This window comes from Schistocerca cancellata, chromosome 4, assembly GCF_023864275.1.
Source record: "Schistocerca cancellata isolate TAMUIC-IGC-003103 chromosome 4, iqSchCanc2.1, whole genome shotgun sequence".
Taxonomy (NCBI): Eukaryota; Metazoa; Arthropoda; class Insecta; order Orthoptera; family Acrididae; genus Schistocerca; species Schistocerca cancellata.
The window spans coordinates 905,377,597-905,392,703 of NC_064629.1; positions in this window are offsets into that span (position 1 = coordinate 905,377,597).

The window sequence follows — 15,107 nt, forward strand, 5'->3', positions numbered from 1 at the left end:
TTCTAATGCAGAAGGGTCTAGTAGGAATTTCGCACGATTTCCTGAAACTGATAGTAAGGAAGAAAATGAAATGAATGTTATCGAAGTATATGACGATTATACTAAGTATGAAGTTAAGGCTGAAATCGTTCAAAGTGATACAACAGAAGTGCCTGAGTCTCCAAATGATGTGCCTTGTGTAAAAAACGATTCGAAAAACGAAGTTGCTAAAACATCGAATGTTGAACTCCTCCACTGTTTAAAGGTTGCTTTCCTGCTAGAATCTGATGACGATAATGAAATCAGTGATAGTTCAGATGATGAAGAGTATATGAATACAGATAAGAATGAATGTACTAACTTTCCCTATTGTTCAAAAGTCTAGTACTTAAATAAATCTGATGGTGAAGAAGAGAGTAGTGATGACTCCAGTGAAGATGAATTTTCAGGTGTAATCGAAAGTGAATATACTTTTACTGAAAGAGACTATGAGAAAATTAGTGACATTTTTCCAAAGCAAGATACAGAAAGTAGAACTGGGCCAAAACCGAATGAATTATTCAGTAATGTAACACAGGGGCATAATTTGCAGGAACCTCCAGATGATACTATACTGGGGCAAGCCTTAACAAATGTTTTGAAAGAGTGTGAATTACAGAAACAAAAAGAACCACCTGGTAAGATAATAGCAGAACAGGAGATCATGTACCTTGCTAAGGACTTTGAAATTCCAAAACCTAAAAAACCACCTGATGAAACAAAACGTTGGCAAGATCTGAATAGCTTAGTGAATGATGTAGAAAACAGGAGGCCTAAAAAGCCATCAGACTTGAGTGAGTTTTATGAACCATAAAAAACTGCATTGTTAATAAAGAGACTGGGCGTAGGATGTATGTATATATATTTTGTTAATATAATGCATGACTTTAGTATTATCATTATATCTGAGTGTTACCTGAAAGTGAATTATTGTTTTGTTGATCTTGAGGATGGGGCAGGTGTTGCTTATTTACTGTACTGTACTGTAGTGTACTGTTTGACTTTCCTTAGGAGATGTTTATTTTCAATTGAACACTTATTGTTGCCAGTCTAATTATGAAGACAGGGCCATGTAGTCTGAGAAACCTGGAAACTTTATGAATAATGATGATTATGGTAACTTTATGAAAGTGCAAAGAACTCCACAAGATAATAATTAATTTTTAATATACTTAAAGACCAGAAAAGGCTTATGTTTGCACCATGTTGTCTATTTAAAGGTACATGTCCTCAGATGAGGGTTGTTAACCCTTAGGGGACATGCACTCTTTGCATTGTCAGGTGCCTGACGAGCACCAGGGACCCGAGTCGTTGCCAGCACTACTTCCGTTTCTTTTCGTGATGCCAACGTTCCTCTTCATCATTCAGAACTTTTACTATCTTCTTCCCTTATTCTCTATCAGAGTAAACTGAAAAATGTAGAAATAGTGTAAGATCTGTGTATTGTTTGTGGACAAGTAAATGAATAATTACATTGGGTACACTAGAAAATGACCAAGAATAATGAAAGTATAGTGGGTATTGTAAAAGGAAAAATGTAATGGAAAAGTAATTGGAAAGAGAAATATGGATGAGAAAAGGTTAGGTTACTGAAAAAAAAGGTAAATGAATGCCATAATATGACTAAATGTAAATGTTTTAGAAAAAAGGGGCAAATATGGTGTTGAAAAACTGTATGAGTATTTAAAACTGAGGAGATAAACCTGACTAATGTACATGAAATAGATTAGAGAGGTATGTGTCTAGTGCCACCAAAAGTGGGCAGAAATCACTTGCAGTAGGATGTAAAATTATTGTTCTGATCTTGACGTATTTGATAACCTAAATGTGTGTAAAAATTATTAAATTCAATACTGACTTTAAAAGAAATATTACTGAGTAAGAAAGTGGAGGTAAAAACTACAAATCTGGGACTCTCAAATAACTCCTGAACATTGTCATTATACCAAAAATGTCATTTAAATTTTTCTCTATTAATGATGTGTATGTTACCTGATCTTGTTATGGTGTAAAGGAAGATTTAATATTACCTATGTCTAATTGCTGTTTCAAAGTTGCAGGTTTTATGTTTTATACCATTAATGCAAATTTTACCAAAGAGGTGACATAATAAAAAAAACTTTAAGGTGATGACTATAAACTGCTCAAAAATATGTTGTTGGGCAGCAAAATAAGACAAAAGAATAAAAAATGCTGTGGTCCTGAAGTTGAGGGCTACCAAATATGCTGTGTGAGCAGTAGCCAAAGGACTTGCCATTGTGGGGCTAGACGTTGGTATGTGGTCATGAACTGCCAAACCTAGAGGATGGGGCAGTGTATTAATTTCAGAACGTGTTTTTTTAGTGTTCTTAATCTAAATTGTGTTTACATACAAAGACTGCCAAACAAATAATGGGCAGAATGGGTAACATGGACTGCTAGTGCTGAAGCAAGCAGTGAAGTAAGTTAGGTTTCTTGGTCAATGTGTTATGAACTGACTATTCTTATTGAATTCAGTGAAAAGTTATTGTTAAATATATATCCATTCTTATTTAAATATATGTATATGTTTTTGATACTAGATTTTTCTGGAATAAATTAAAGTTTTGGACTGCCATGTTTTAAAACACAGCAGTGATAATTAAAGTTAGGATCTGAATAGGTTAGTGTGTTTATGTGCAGCAATCATTTTGGACTGCTATTAATGAAGGGCAGCTTTAAAGTTAATTACTTTGAAGAAAACCTTGAAAAGTTACTTTGGTATTTAAAGAGACAGTTGGAAAACATTCATATAGCTATTCTGTGTAATTATTGATACATATGTGAATGCAAAATGAATTTTTATGACATTCCATTAAATGCTGAACCTTGCAAAATGTACTGTGATCATGAGTATGCTTGGGTGTTTGTGAAAAATTACACTCTTTAAAAATATTGAAAAACAAATATCTGCTTTGTTAAGTTAAAATGTTCTGTGTTATTGTATATGTGTTTACTTTTTTATTTTATTTGAAGGCTATACCATTTTCTACTAATATGCAGATTTATTTTGTGTACTGTTTGTCTGTTATTTGAACTGTTTGGGTATGAAATGAACATGCTTAAAGATAACTTGTGTAATGATGCAAAATTAGTTTCCTTAAACCAGTCTGAAAATGAAAATTACTGTAAATGTCTTACTTTTGAAAATGTTTTGGGAAGAAATGTATGAAGTTGTTAGATTGTATACTGTATATCTGTAATATGTATTTTTTTTCTCCCAACTGAAGTTGGATGGAATAATTTTTTTTTTAGCCAACACCACTTAGGTGTTATAGATGTTTCCTTGAAGTATCCCTAACAGGAAACTTCAACGAAACATGGGGCATGTGTAACACCATAGCTCTTCTGCTGTATGGATTTATTTTGATTTTGTTTTATTTAATGTTACATCATTGAGCTTATGTAAATGTGTTTGATTGAATAGATAACACAGAATTGTATACTCCTTTATTTGTACAAACTTTGATGTCATGGTTTGGTTCAATGCAAAGTAGTGTATCTGTCATTTAAATTCTTGGTCCCATTTGGAGGGAACAAACCTTACATTATATAATTGTAATTTCTGTGTGAATAATTTTTTGTAGAAATGTCAATTTGTGCAAATGTTCTGTCTTGTATTTGTTTGCTGTTATGTAAACTGCTGACCTTCACTTAGGGTTCTTAGTTAGTTTGTATGTAAATGGTGTAGTGGTTCCCCTTGGGAATGGAACTGTGTAGCGCGTGCAAATTGTGGTTGGCCTATGTAGAAAAGGTGGAACTGATAGTCAGTCGGGGACGAGCTACGAGTCGAGGACGAGCTACCAAACTGTGAACGGCCGTTTAAAGGTAGCATATTGTGCTGGTTCCGTGAGAGGCTTTTTCTGCCAATTGTCCATGCCTCGGATGGATGGATAAAGAGCTGAAACTATTCTGGAATTTGTATCTATCATCGCCACCAAGAACTGACAGAGTCCAGCAATTCTACCTGCAATTCCACCTACCAACATGCAGTTGCCACCACATTGCGCAATCATTGCATAGGGAAAGCTACAATGATGTACAGTGAAGGATCAGCTTAATGGATGTGTTAGTGTGCTCAAATATAAGGTAATTTATATCTGAATTTAAGTACCTACCTTGATTTTTTCCTTATCATAACACCTCTCAGGTTCCTCTCCGTTTGAACTAAAGTGATTACTGAGTGTCCCTACTGAAAGAACATTAAAGACCAGTTTTCTTTCTTTTTTTAATTAATGCCTCTTGAACATAGTAAAGAGAAAGTTAAAGTTAATGTGGCAAGAGAGTGAGTTAAAGTTAATGATGCTTGCTGAAAATAATTTTCCTAGTAGAGCTGCTTATTAATGTGTTGTTGCCAACTTCAAATTAAAAGTTCTTAAGAGTGAGGCTTATAAAGTTTTGCTTAGTAAATGATCACATTACTGCCTGTTGTAAATCGCAGAAGGTGAGTCAGTATCTTACATATATGTTAATTTTGTGTCTCACTGTAGTAAAAGTGGAAAACTACAGTTGTGAAACGTTATATACTCATGTTTGCTAAGTGTTTGTCTCTCTTGTGTATTCGAAGTGCATATTAATAGCATAAAAGTATCCACAGTTTGTCTAATGTGTTAATGCTCAGTAACAAGTAACGGAAAGACCACTAATTATAAAAACCAAAATTTCTTTAAGCCCTGACAGTGATAGTGTGTTTCGGTATCTCTTATAATTTTGCAAATAGTTTCTGCTGCTCTAACTGTTAGTTTCAATCTTACCGTAAACATATGTATGTGTCAGAGTTCATTGCACTCGCGTGTGACAAAGTATAGGTTGTGTTTATTCGTTAAAATTACTAATACCTATTTTCTTAAACGAGAATGTTAATCATTATCTTGATAGTTAGGCCGGCGACCGTTTTTTTATCAGTTAAACAGTGCAGATAGGCAAACTTTTGTTTGTACTGTTCAAATATTTACGTAATTCTGACTTTCACTTCCGATAAGCCACCTCCGTTAGGTACAACACGGTCAACATAACAAAATTCCTCTCAGGGGGTAACACTGCTTTGTTGCTTTATACCATTATTACTACAACAAAATAATTCTGATTTGCAAATTGCCTCCAGTTTTGAGGTTATGGTATAGCAGTGGTAGACAGGAGTGTTATAACCGAATGTACTTCAAATAAATAGTATCTTTTCAAGTAAACCAAAATCTTGCATTAAAATCTCATTGGCAGTATATGTTCTAAGTATGTCAGGCTGACAGTCGTTATGTAATCGTGCAACTAACAAGCAAGAATGTACACACACAATAACACTGTGTCGTCTGTTCACTATAACAATGCACTCGTATATACTGTCTAAATAAGTTCTCTTGGTTCTTGACTGGGCATTTAGCTTCAAACTTTGTTGCATGTTAACAGATTCTAAGTCTGACAAAGCATACTAGTACTGTTAAGTGAAAAATCCTATAGCAAAGAATAAGTTAAATAAAAAACAGATTATCTCTCAATAAACAGTTTTATAAGTGAAATGTGGTGCAATCTTTACTTCCTAGTACGCAGAGTTTCAACTGGAATTTTTCTCGAGGTTAGCGTTAATGTTATTTTTCTCTGAGCCAGCCAGCGAACCTGGCTGCCTGCGGTGCGAGTCATTGTCTGTCTCTTTGATGGCGGGCATCGTTCCTGGAATTTGGACATCTAACTTCTACAAATTCACCTTGACGAGAAGGCCCTGCCCTGTTTGAATCCCGCCAGTCCTGATGCAATTCAGGTCTGTCGTTACAATCATATCATCTGTCGTCATGTTGGTAGATTCCATAGTTTCTTTCTTGTTGGTCACTTGGTGGAGAATTTCTCTCTTAACCGTAACTGCGCTGGACCGTTGCGTCTGAAGTTATTCTGTCTCCCTTGATAATAATTATTTTGGTTCCCATATTGTCTGTTTCTCTGATTGTCTCTGTGATAGTCATTACCGCGGAGAGGTGATCTTTCCCTGTAATTATTACTACTCTGCCAACGGTTGTCATATGGGTGGTGTTTGTTTTGATCACGATTTACGTTGAAAGAATAGCCTTGTCGTGTCCGTTTATTATTTCTGTCATCGCGGAATTGTGACGTATGTGACCTGTAGTTGTTGTGCTCCTGTTTTCGAGTTCTGCGATTGTCAGTGTCAATTTCCAATTCTTGTAACAATCCATGAAAAGCTTCAATGCCGTCTTTGCAACGTCCTGCCAAAATAATGTGTCGTAAATGTTCAGGCAATTTGATTAAGCAAATGCGTATGAGTTCTGAGGGGCTGTATGGGTTTGACAGGTACTGATTCTTGTGCAACATGTCTTCAAAATATTTCACAAGACTGGAAAATTCAGATTGTTCGAAATATTTCATCATTATGATGCTATGTTTTACTCGGTCCTGTGTAGCTTGAGACCAATATGCTGAAAGGAAGGCATGATAAAATTCTCCTTCACTGTGGCAATCGTGAATGACCGATCGCATTCTTACTGCTGGTTCATTCTCTAAATAGTCACACACAAATTCTAATCTGTGCTCTAATGACCAGTTGGGAGGAAATCAATGAGAGAATTGATGAAGTCACGCTTGTGGATGAATGTCGTTGCCAGAATTCTTAAATGTTTTGAATTTACATGTAGTAATGAACAGCTTATAGTCAAAATCATCGTGTCAGCGAGTCGCATGTCGGTCATTGTTACGTCGTTTCGGCGGTTCCTTTTTAAAATTCGGTGCACCTTGCCAATTTCTTTCATAATTTCCGAAATGCGCTGTGTTATTATTTTGTGGCTGTTCCGTATTTCTATGTCCCTCTTCCCGTATTGTAGCGCGAGTGTCCTCTGAAACATGCAATTCTTGTATTACTTGTGCCAACTGATCTTGTACTTCACGGATTTCTCTTTTGTGTTGCGTATTAATTTGATTGTGATTTTGTTTGAATTTCTTAATTTGTTCATACTCTTCTGTGTCAGTGAAGGTTACAGGTCTTGTGTCACTCAGATCATCATCCACCTTTGTAGATAAGTTAGTGAACTGATCCGAAAGTTCGGCTACTTTCTCCGATAGTGAACTTATTTCCTCAGTGTGTTTTTCTGAACCAAGTTTCAGAGTGTCCATTTGAGTTGAAATCGTATCTACTGTGTCCTTTAAGTTTTCCTGAGCTTTTTGCAAGTTGCGTAACCGAATCGGTAGATGCAACTGAGTCAATTTTAGCTTGCAAGGTGTCATGATTTTCATGAACAATAGTCTGCAGTTCTTTTATGGCTGCTTCGTGATTCTGTAATGTATTTTCAGGTCGCGGAAAAATGGGTTGGAAATGCTCACAAATTTGTGTTTTTACGTCATTACAGACTTTTTGACATTTCGATTCGATTTTATTTAACTCGGTAGTTAAATCTACACGTGTTTGTTCAAGCGTGGTGTATAGATTTTGTTCCATTGCGTCTAACTGTTGCTGTGTTTGTCTCTGGTGTTGTTCCATTGTGTCTAACTTTTAAAGATTTTGTTCCATTGTGTCTAACTGTTGCTGTGTTTGTCTCTGATTTTGTTTCATTTGTTGCATTAATTGCAATAATAATGTATTAGTGTCTGGAATCTGTTCCCCTATACTTTTCGGCAGTGCATTTGCACCGGCAACATTCCCATTTCGACGAGCAGAAAATGTGTCTTGACTTATTTGAGAAAACGGTGAAGACGCAAAACCTGAATCTACAGTATTTGCAAGATTGTGTCCTGTCATTTCGGATTCCTGAGGCGAACTGTTGCCGACCGATCGATCGATAATGCTTCCCTGTTCACTAATTGTTTCACTGTCTACACCATTATTTGCAGCCCGCTCCATTTCCCTGCGCACAATTACGAAATTACTAGTTTGAACACTAGTTCATTCATTACACCGTGGCGCTAACACACTGCTTTCGTCTTCACTGTCATTTCTCATTTACTTTGGAGCCTAGTATTACGTTTTTCACACGCCATTATTGTCACAATATTTCACACGACAACACAGAAAAGCACAATTTGAAGAGCAAAAAAAAAAAAAAAAAAAAAAAAAAACGCATTAACATACCACTGAAAATAAAATCTCGTTAATTGCTAGTGCAGCTGCGCAATACTTGGTGCAAATCTACATGCAAGCCACAACTGTTTTACTGTACAACAATGAAAAACTACAACTACGAAGGAAATTCTCTCTATAACTAGGCGCTAGCAATAAACAATAGCTACACTAGTTACACAAACTACACGAAAAAAAAATCAGAAGATTCCAGTGAGGTGTCCTCGGCTGAGGGTCGACATATGAAACGTCCCCTTAGAAAAATTATACATGACTGTGCTTAAACTGACACATAATATTTTTAGCGCAACGCAATCTGACTTTCAATAATCCCTACAAATGAATGGCCCTGACTAACATTAACCTATACATTTCACAAATCACTTACCTCACAAAAATCTTCGTTACTCGAAATATTGCAATACAGCGAGCGCCACTACGGCCAAACTACACAAGGCACTATGTTTCAAATGGCTGTGAGCACTATGGGACTCAACTGCTGAGGTCATAAGTCCCCTAGAACTTAGAACTACTTAAACCTAACTAATCTAAGGACGTCACAGATATCCATGCCAGAGGCAGGATTAGAACCTGCGATCGTAGCGGTCGCGCGGCTCCAGACTGTAGCGCCTAGAACCGCTCGGCCACTCCGGCCGGCAACGGAAGGCACTAGCTACTGATAGGCATAGTTAGCAAATGAAAGATTTTATTAGAGAACAAACAATGTATTTACCTTAATAGTCATAATATATATAGCAGTTCATGACATCCATTCTTACGAATGTACTGTTTCTGATGGACACACCTCCAGATTATCCATTCTCAAAAATCCGCCATCTCACTTCCCCACATCCACCACTGCTGGCGGCTCACCTCCAACTGCGCAACGCTACGCGCTGTTAACATCCAGCTGCCCAACACTATAATGACAGACAACAATGCAAACTAGCCACAGACTGCACACAGCACAGCCAGTGATTTTCATACAGTGCGCTACGTGGCGTTACCAATATAAAAACCTAAACAGCCTACTTACAGTTTCTTTGTTGATAATTTGTCGGTCTATTGGCGCTCCAATACCCGTTCCGGTTGTCGTTATTCCCTCTGTAATAGTTGTTGCCGTTCCTGGGTGAATTACAGTTATTGCCGTATTCTCTTCTAAATCCATAACCTGTTCTTTGTTGAAATCTATTGTCGTTTCTTGGTGCGAAGTTATCACGTGGTTCGTAATTATTGTTTCTGCGTGCCGTGTCTTGTGGATTCCACTGCTTTTTGCTTTCGTTTTCACGTGCGCTTTGTATTTTTCTTGCGTCATCTTCCGTAAATATGGACTCTAGTTCCCTTAGAATACCTTTAAATGCTTCGACGTCATTGCCTCCGCGGCCTACTAATGATTGCTGGTATTTCAATGGTAACTTCATCGCGCATAATTTAATCAACTCTCCGTCACTGTATGGTACATCTAAGCATTGATTTTTCTTTGCCGTTAATAAGAAAAATTTCACGGGACTCTTCTCTCCTGAATTTTCAAAATATGGGTTCTGTAATAATTCGTACTTCACTCTGTTCTGTGCTTCGCTGGACCAATATCGTGAGAGAAACGTCTCTCTGAAATCTTCGTACGATCGGCATGTCGCTGCAACATTCTGCATGGTTTCTGCGACTGTTCCTAACATGTGTGCACATATAAAGTCTAATTTGTGAGCTAGCGTCCAGTGTTCTGGTAATCCTACTCGGAATTGATCAATAAAAGTTGTGGATGTAATGAGTTTCCTTCTCGAAAGTGTTGAAATTTTCTGACTGTGAGGAAATGATCGTTGTCGTACTTCGTCATAGTTCCATATGAAATTCGCGATTCTTCGCCACTATGGTTTCTGATCATTTCTCCCGTCGTTGTTTCCGGTTGTGGTAGATCCATTGGATATCGTCCACCGTAACTTTCACCTACCCTTGCGTAGTATCGTTGGAGTGGTACGCAATAATTTTCTTCCATCGGTTGTGAACGTGTAGCTGAATGCATTGCACTGTACTCTTCGCGACCTGGCTTTCCATTGGCACGTATTGGTTCGGTATCTTGTCTGGCTAATCTTGCTGCTTCATTGCACGATCCAAACTGTCTTGAAACATACATTTGTGGTTCCGCGTGTGTTTTTGGTGCCGTTTGTTCATCAAGAATTTCGAAACGTGTTTGTTGCTGTGCAGGTTGTCTGATTTCACGTATGTTACTTTCCGCCTGTGATTGGAATCGCAAATGCGTAATATCTTCGATAATTGCTTGTTTTCCCGGTGCTGTTACAGATACGGATGTGGTTGCAGACTCAGTGCTTGTTCGATCCTGTTCACTACGCTCTTCAATAGTTTTCAACAACTCTGTTCGCAATTTCTGAAATTGTTGCTTCGTTTGCATTTCTATTTTGACTATGCGGTTATCATATCTTTTCAGCGCTGTTTTTGTGATACGTTTGCGTAACACACTGTTTTCAACAATTTCACGCGCTGTACCTGCTGCTTGTCTAGTAATTGCGTTTATCTGTTTCTCTAGTTTCTTGACTTCTCCCTGGGTGTTGTTACGTAATGTTTTGATCTCGCCTTGAGTGTCATTACGCAATGTTTGTACGTCCGCTTGTACCTTGTCAGTGTCTGTTCTCAATTGATTGTGACCTGTTACTAAGTACCCTACCACTTCTCGAGATTCTTTTGCCTCGTCTTCAATATGACTTTGGTGTAACTGAATTTTTTTGTTTTGTTGTTTAATCTCACGCATTTGTCTCGTGGTTTCTGCATTCTGAATTTGAATTTGGTTCGCTATTTCTTTATTTTGTCTTGGCATGGTTTCCGTAATTTGTTGTAATAATTCTGCCAGATTGGTGGGTCCTATTGCGTTTTCTTCCGACGTCCTACGCTCTGTGTTTTCGCCCAAGTGTTGGTTCGCAACCGATTGCATTGAACTGTGCGGTGACACGTTTCTGCTCGCATTCCTTGTACTCTGTGGTGAGGGAGCTCTGATTACTTGTACTATGGTTTCTACGTATTCAAAACGCAAGTTAGAATCCTCATCGAATGTCTCTCTACTTTCCTGCTCCTCTGTCGTATGCTGACTTACGTTTTCTATGCCTTGACGTACATTATCCTCGTTATGGTGCGTTATCTGTCATATTTCTCGCGATACTGCATCGTCTGTTGTACTGTCCTCTATTCTCTGTCTATCTTCACGCTGGATCTCTACCTCAATTCGGTTAAGGTCTCGATCTGCCATTGCTAATCTTTCCGAATCCCTTATTTTCTGTTTTAAAAGCAATTCACGCGCCCTACTTCGCGTCAACATGCGCTCATACGATCTCACGCGTTTCATAAACTTTTTGCGCACACGACTTGACAACCCATTCACTTACTTGTTGGGTCAGAACCAACTTGTCAATGATGTATCCGCCACCTGTGCGCTTGCATTGGAGAGAAAACTTAATTCTAACAATATTAAAGTTCATAATTTAATTATGCTATTGTCTCTGCTAGAATGTCTCACGTTCTATTGAATACTTTCTTAGTATCTATCGCTGCAGCTACTGTTTTCGACTATTTATAACTTTAGGAAAAAAAATTGTTACAAAAATTTTTCAACAAGATATTTTTCTGATCTAGTTAGGCATGTGGTCGACCTTCAATCATGGTATTTTGCCATCCTGGCAGGATCCCCATTCTCTAACATTCTGCGTGGTGTCTGTTTGTACTAAGTCGTGTCTCCCTACCACTTTCGCGCAACGACGCTCTGAGCGTGCTTTTTAGGGAATTGACTAGTTTGAACCTGGGACCTGTTGCTGGTAGGGAGACACCAGACTACACATGACATGTAGAGTTCTGAAGAGTTCAGTGAGACTAGCGATGATATAACCAAATACTTAATGATTTCAGCGTCAGCCCCACTGCACTCCCTGTAAAATAATCTTAATACTAACTAAATTTAGTGGAACGGGTTCAAGGCTTTCCTATTTTTAGTTAGCTGGTAAAATAACGTCGAAAAAGCAGTTAAGTTTACCATTGGAAATTTTATTCTAGTCACAAAACATTGTTTATAAATTGCACTATTGATCGAAGGAGATGTTTTAATACAGGATGAAATAAACTAGCTGCTTTCAACAAAAATGTGAACGAATATTCCCTGAGTGGGTTTCCAAGTTATACAATGGATCGAAGGATGACCTATGCCATATCACATCTATAATCTAGGTTTAAATTAAGTTTCACAAAAGAGAAAACTATCAAAATGGTCTACAGTGACCCTCAATTATCTTTAATTACTTATCTAACTTGTCGTATATTACAGTGGTTGACGTGGCTTCTCAATAATTATATAACAGAAAAATCATCGCGTTTCAGATTTTAACTTACATAGCAAATATGAATACCATGAGCTTCAATTGACGATCGACACTAGTATTACGTAAAAAGGGGATGTAACAGATGAGACTTCTGCAGTTCTGAGTGAAGCCTTATGCGCTCAAAAATGTGGCATCGCGTGCGTTCATTACCTTGTCGGTGTTCGTCAGGGGGCGACGGGCGGCACAGCTCCACGCACCTCGCCGTCTCGGAAACAACTCTCTCCTAACTTCTCCTTACTACAATTTACCGAAGTTGGTTTAAAAAAAACTATCTGGCTGTGTTTTCATCTGACCAATCAGGGTCTCAATGTTAACCTTAAGCTCCGCCTACAAAAATGCTGTCTATCCAATGAGAAACGTTATACGTTTCGTGGTGGGGCAATGTTTTTAACGTTTGCAACGTAACAGAGACGCGAAAGAGTCTCACGCTAAAACCTGCAGTTGGTGTGGGCCTTTTAGTGTTATCGTAAGATCTATACTGTTCTTCTGGAGGGCTCTATCTTTTAACATGGGCTGGGGGGTGGTCCTGGTGCTTGGCTGGCGACGTGGGTGTCCGTCCCTTATCATAGGGCCTTCTAACTTAACACGGTTCTGCTCTCGGCTTCTGTTCTCGTTTCTTCCCTCGGAACTGCGTCTCTTTCACGGTGGGAAGGTATGACATGCATTTAGGCGTTCTTGTGTTATATCCTAGCCAGTAATGCCAACCGAGCCCGCTGCCAAAAGGTTGGCAGCATCAAAGTCCGGACGCCGTCCGCATAAGCAGCGCCAGCGATACAGGAAATCGCCGCAAGTCTGCGCGCGCCACCGCTGGCTTCTGGCTTCTTAAGCGCTGGAGTCGCGAGCGCTAGGACAGTTCTGTATTCGCCGCTCAGTTGTATACTCGCCACCGATTTGTGTACTTGCTAGTCAGTTGTGTGTTCATCGCAGCAGAGTTGTTGTTTGTAGTCAGCCGACGCTGACCTAGCCACTCCGACTCGAACTAGACAGATTTTTGTAGACACGGAGTTCACTACTGTGTTTCTGTATCTTCGTTAATAAAGATAAGTACCGACTTTTGTTTAATCAGAGTGTTTGTGTTTTCATCTTTCTGTTCACTGTTCCAGCGGACCGGTCGGGCCGCTATTAAAAGTGTGGCGGTGACTTCGTAAGCCGTTTCTACAGCGAAGTGTTGGTCACTACGAACGCCGCCACAAAATCTTGTGTTAGTCTGTGGTATTCCATTTGGGAAGACTGTGCCATGGACGGCTGTGTTTGCAAGCCATGACCTAAGCAAGCCAAAAAAACAGTTAGTAGGTGACTGAACTCAAGGCTTAGTCCTTAGTTTGGGGTTTTACTAGTTTTAGATACTATACCTTTAGCAAACAACAGACGTACAAACAAGTAATAAAATTTTGCAGTTCTTGATGTCAGCAACGTTAACGCAAGGTTAACTAATAGAGCAGGCCCTTTTCCTTCAAGAGTTTAAGACAGAAATTGTTTGTGCTCTGAGACCAAAAGATGTAGAGCCCGACGAATTGTCCCATACTCTAATTGGATTGGACAGGAAGAGTCGTGAGGAACTGAATGGCAGTCGATATAATCAGGCAGGGTGCTTTTGAGAAATATGTGGGTGCATCCCTGTAGAACTTCCAGAAGGAACAAGATAAAAATCCCATTCTGATATTACTCAGATCAAGATTAGAGAATGAAAACGAAACAGCAGTGGATACGTTTCACCAGTTGAGAGATGATTCATTTTAATGTTGAGACTCTGAAAAGACTGATTGGGTGGTGCACGTACTGGATTAATTAATAAAGAAACTAGTATGGTATAAACATCGGAGCTATGGTCACTTTGGATCACAGAAATGTTTCGAGATTCTTCGACAGACAGTATATTTTAACAATCTGGAAAGACTGACTAAGAAAGTTCTCACAGTATGTAAACTCAGCCAAAAAGAAAAGTCACCTACTGTATCACACAGAGTAATTCTGTTCCCTATTGTTACCACTAGTCCTCATGAATCTGCATCCGCACACCTGTGCAGTTCCCTGCAAAGAGTATTGTAACGATTTGTTGCAGCAGAATTTGTGTCAAAGTATATCACTTTCAATCCATTGTGGAGAGCGCAAGCAGAAACTGAAACAAAGGGATTTTATAGTTATTTTCTGAGAGTAGTAGGACATCTCAAGTAGATAATCTCTTACAAAGTTCAGTTTCAACAAAACAATTGTAAACTATCCCAAAATGGCGATGGATGTATTCATTTTGATTTTATGATAACATATAGCTGAGCGCAATATGAAGAAATAAGAGAATCTATGCAGAATATAATGTAACGAACACCACAGTAGCTGAGGATTCTTTCTAAAGGATTTTCAGTAAATAGTAAACTGCCGTATGAGCTAACTGGATCGTGCCCAATAACCGTTTTAAAAAACAAGTCAACGCCTGGTTATATTAGGGAGTGGGTAAGTGTCTAACTTACTGGAAGTCAAAGACATTCTGAAATACTTCGAATCACCTTTGATAAAATTAAGCAGAAAGCAGATAGCAGATAAGCAATAAAGTTTTGGTCAGATGTTATCAACAGCCAAAGAAGCATAGGTTTTTCTGCAGTAAGATCTATGTTGGTTCTTGTCATGTCCAAAGAATTCTACACGAT